Raw genomic sequence first — 5,131 nt, 5'->3', positions numbered from 1 at the left:
GAATGAAAGATTAAGCGCCTGTCTTGTTCTAACTGCAGTAAGGTTCTCTTTCTCCTCTTAAGATGTTTTTGCAAACAAGAACCCTGGGCGTGGGGAACTTCCTTTAAATCTTCTGGCTGGTTTGTGTAACAGGTAATACCATCAGTTGCAGAATAAAGTTTCGCTGCCATCTAATGGAACAATCTGGTAAATGTTGCATCTGTTGATTCAAACGTTTTAGAGAGCAATCTAATTTGTTACCATCCCAGGGCTGGAGAACTTTAGAAGGGGGGGGGGGGGAGAGAAGGTGAAGTGCATATGAAGACTTCTTTCGAAGATCTTTCATAGGGAAGAAGGACGTTTCATACCTTTTTATTTTTGTGAGTAGTAATGAGGCTATACTTACTTTGGACAATTAGAACATAGGATTCAGGTCTCATTTAAGCATAAACCCAGAACCATTCTGCTATTTCTTAAAGTAGCCCATCTCACTATAATTATTAAACATTCAGTCAGTTGTTAAGATTGGATTTGGCATTTTTGTCCACCTATCAAGTGTTTCCCAAGGACCTGGACAAGGCAGATGATGTTGTTAAATGTTAAAGGTACTGTTGCAGGATGTAAGCTATTCCAAGTAAAGTTCCCTTTTACAGTTGATTGATGGTGATTTTGTCAATGCTGGTGGTGTTTGAGTGGTGTGTATTTGTGATTGGTAAATAACTTTTCTTCTAGTAATCCTCATCTGTTGGCCCTGATTGCTTAGTCAACAGTCCTGAATCCTGTAGCTCATCAATAGATTTCCAGCCACACCTGGTGTGGTCCTTGTTGACCTGGGTAACGGTTGATTTAATACTGGTTTCTGTAAATTATGTCTCAACCATTTTTTAAATAGGAGAGACACTTTTCTTTTGAATCCTTTGATGAGGCCTGCCCAGTATGATGGAACCTGTGGCATAGCTCTGATCTGATCCCAGAGCATACATACTCCACAACTATGTCAGAGTAGTGTCCCATGGGTATTATATACACAAAAATGTGAAATCATAGTTGCCAGTTCTTTAGCTGGTATTGGCTTTCATATGCAGATTTTTTTCTCTAGGATGTCAATACAGTATATGCACAAATCCATGTAGCATGGTATTTTTAAATTGACAAATGGAAATTTGGCCAATGTGCAAATTTTCTAGGTGTCATTCAAGATTTTGAACATTTCCAGATGCCCAATTTTATTTTTTTTCACTCAATTTTTAACCATTACTCTTATGATTAGTTCTTGCATGATTTTACTAAATTCATCTTCAGATTCTTTTATCCTTTCAGCATTTGTATAATGATATTTTTGAGTTTTCCATAGATCTTTTCAAAACTGGATTATTTCCTTTTTTGTTCAGTTTTCCATTTTCAGAATTTATTTTGCCATTTACAGAATGTCCTTTGGTTTGGTTTAAGAAATAGCAGAGAGATGCTGGGCTCATATGAATCTGTGACTGGTGGTTTCTGGCAGCCAGATTTCTTCCTTGGCAACATTTATTGTCAGATCCTTAACTTTAACTTCATTTTGCAAGGAAATTTTGTCTCAGTATCAGGAATTCAATATTATTCTAATAGTTAAAATTAGCTCAGAAATAGGTGCAATGAAATAGGAAATTATCTTTCAATTATATCAAATAAACAGAGAAGATACTAGTGGACATAGCTAACAATCAGTTGCTTTCTTATAGCAGAAGAGTAATATCTTCTGTATTTGACCAAAGAGTTATCTAATCATGCCCCACAGGACCCAACTATAGTTAGAAGTTTGATACTGACTTGTATTTATATGCATGCTCTTTTTTGATGTACAGTAATAACTGCACAACAGGGACATGGTGGTTCAGTGGCTAAGATGCTGAGGTTGTCTATCAGAACCAGTTCGAACTGGTAGTTCAGCGGTTCAAATCCCTAGCGCCGCATAACGGACTGAGGTCCCATTATTTCTCTCAACTTCTGCAACTGGTAGTTCGTAGCACCTAAAAAATGCAAGTAGAAAAAATAGGAACCACCTTTGGTGGGAAGGTAACATCGTTCTGTGCGCCTTCGGCGTTTAGTCATGCCGGCCACATGACCACAGAGACATCTTCAGACAGTGCTGGCTCTTCGGCTTTGAAATGGAGATGAGCACTGCCCCCTAGAGTCAGGAACGACTAGCACATGTGTGTGAGGGGAACCTTTACCTTTAATAACAGCATCTCCTTTCAATTTGATTAATTTTCTTTTGAGGTATATCAAGTTGCCTACCATATCACCTATGCAAAAAAGTCATTCCATAACATAAGATACACTATATGGAGAAATGTTTCCTATTGTCATTCTTTTCCTGGTTTTTATTCTTCATCATTCTCCAGCCAGTCCTTTTTAGATTGATTAAGCTATAATCTCCAGAATTTCCCCCCCTATATGCTTAACTATGCATTTTGACTGGGAATTCTGGGAGGAGGATTTGGATATATTTGAAAACAGGAGATTAGGCTAGGCAGTTTTAGTTCTTTCCCATGTTCTGTAATTGTATGAGGGATTGGGCAGAACATAAGACTTTCCATTAGATGTCACTGTAGTAGTTTCCTATTCAGAATCTCTTCTCATAGTATTTTACATAATACTGATTTCTTCTTAAGTCCTCAAACAATATATCTGAATAACATAATTTTGAAAAATTAATGCCTTCACTCAAATGAAAATGTATTTAAAGATAAATTTTATTATAGTGTTAAAAATAGTAATACTATACTTTTAAGAAATGTAATATACATTTATTTTTTCACAGCAGACAACAACACTGTAAAAAAAGAGACTCTATCAATTTCCCCCCTCTTTGCTGAATACAAATTACAACATTTTGTTATTCCACTTCGAAATCATACTATCAGAATGAAAAAAATAATAATTTACAGAAAAATAACTCTTAAAGATATTAATAGAAGCACAACTTTATGCTTAGGTATCCTTCCAACTCCCACATATTTGCTGCAAAATGAGCATGTTAAAAAAATGGTGCTTTGCTGTGTTATGTAGAACATGCTATCATACAAAATCTCTCTCCTTTCAGTATTTAATCTTCCCGAGTTTATGACAAGCAAGTTATTTGCAGGACTGCTTCTCCCTGAGGACATCAGCCCATCCTTCTAGATTAGAGAGAGTGGATATGCTCCAGGTCTCCCTCCCTTAAATGTTGCGGGACCTCAGTTTCATCACTTTTTGGTGGCCACCCCAAGATTAGCCTCTCATCAAAAATTAGAGGGATCCCTACCCTTTTAGACTTCCAGAGGGTTGCTCTTTCCTCAAACATTGTGTGTGTGTGTGTGTGTGTGTTGAGCTGTGAATCCTATCTCCATGGCTTTGGAACCAGTTTTTTCTTCCCCTTTTCTCTGAAAGTTTGATGGCCTTTAAAAGGGGCTTAAAGACCTTTTTATTTGATTAGAGGATTAGTGTAGGGCTTGGCTATTCCATCTTATTTCTCATTAATCTTGACATGACCTAGATTCATACCTGTTTTAATTTAATGATGGATGTATACTTTCTCAGTTATATTGTAGGGCATTGTTGTGAACACATACTGTATGATTGTTGCATTTGGTTTGAATCCAGGCTATGTTAGTCAAGTTTTTTTTCCTGTTGAAGTCAATATTGCCAAATCCTGAAGAATAGACTATCTTGTCACTAATTTCAATTGACTTAAATGTAGTCAAATCAATGTAGCACATATGTGTTTGCACATGTTTTCTGTCTGCCATTAATTCACATTAGGAATCACAATTTTGTCTGGCTTCTTAAAATCTACATTGAAACATTTTATCATTTCCTTCAACTGAAGACCACCATTTGTTCCAACTGGCTCTATATATCTATGTTATTTTTCAAATAATTTGTCTGCAAACTTTTTCCACTCAACATCACATTTTACATCTGGGGGATTGAGTGCTGAAGACTATATTCTATATCAGCAGTTATGCCACCAATTCTTTCAGAACTGAATGCATTTAGAGACATATGATGAACAGTTATAACGTACAGCGAATCCCAGCAGTTCTAATTCACAAATTTTGAATTGGCTATGAACATAATGCAAATATTGCAGCATGATTTTTTTTTCTTTTTATGACCGTGTAATCCCTTTATTGGGGTAGAGTCGGAGTGATTGAATGAAGCTGAGTGTTTGCTGGCCAGATGCTGTTCCTGATGCCAATGTGGATTTCACAGCAGATATTTTCCCTTTGTGCTCTAAGAAACATCTGTCACTAGCTAGGATTGAACTTGCAACATCCCGAATGGGAGGCAACAGACTTTACCTCTAGGCCACCACAGCACTCAGCATGATGATACATACATCATTTATCACTGTTGGAAAGAAAATCTATCTGGTTCAGATCCAAGACGGGAATAAAATAAAAGGGAGGCTGATTGGAAAGAAAGTTTAATGATGAACAGAACCAACAGCAGTTTTGGGTCAGCTGAACAATTGGTTTAACAGATTAACAAGAGTTGGAAGGGACCTTGCAGGTCATCTAGTTCAACCCCCAGCCCAAGCAGGAGTCCCTACATCTGCCTCTACCTAGGATCGCACTCACAACTGATTGTGAGGCTGGTTTGATGAGTACATGGATTTTATAAGTTTCAGAGATGCCGCTAGGGGGTTGTGCAATGTCTGAAATGCCCTTAGGTGATTGTGTGATGTAGTGAACTCTGTGTCTTCTGCTAAATCAGTGGTTCCCAACCTTTTTTGGGCCATGCCACATCTAAGCATCTTTAAAATCCTAATGCCTCCCTCCCCATATAATTCTTATTTTACTCAAAAAGTGAACTCTACTCACTTTGGAGTAGGAAGTGGAGGAGTGGAGGAAGCCTAAAAGGCCAGTAACTTGGTTTACACAAGGTTCAAATTGCCCCCATTAAAAATCAAATTGCCCCTCTGTGGGGCCTGAGCCCCAGGTTGGAAACCACTGTGCTAAATGGTAGTGGGTCAATCCTATTATGTCTGGAAGGGTCATGTCCTGTTATTAATCCCATCATCCTGGAGCTGAAGGTCTTTTGCTTTGTAGATAGGATGGCCCAGTCTTTCTTAATATCTGCAGCACAAAATATCTGCTGGGGAGGGGGGCTATTAAGAAAGGCCGAG

The sequence above is a fragment of the Natrix helvetica genome, assembly GCF_964273705.1.
Source record: "Natrix helvetica genome assembly, chromosome: 1".
Taxonomy (NCBI): Eukaryota; Metazoa; Chordata; class Lepidosauria; order Squamata; family Natricidae; genus Natrix; species Natrix helvetica.
The sequence above is the reverse complement of the archived record's forward strand: the minus strand, read 5'-3'. Positions refer to the sequence as shown.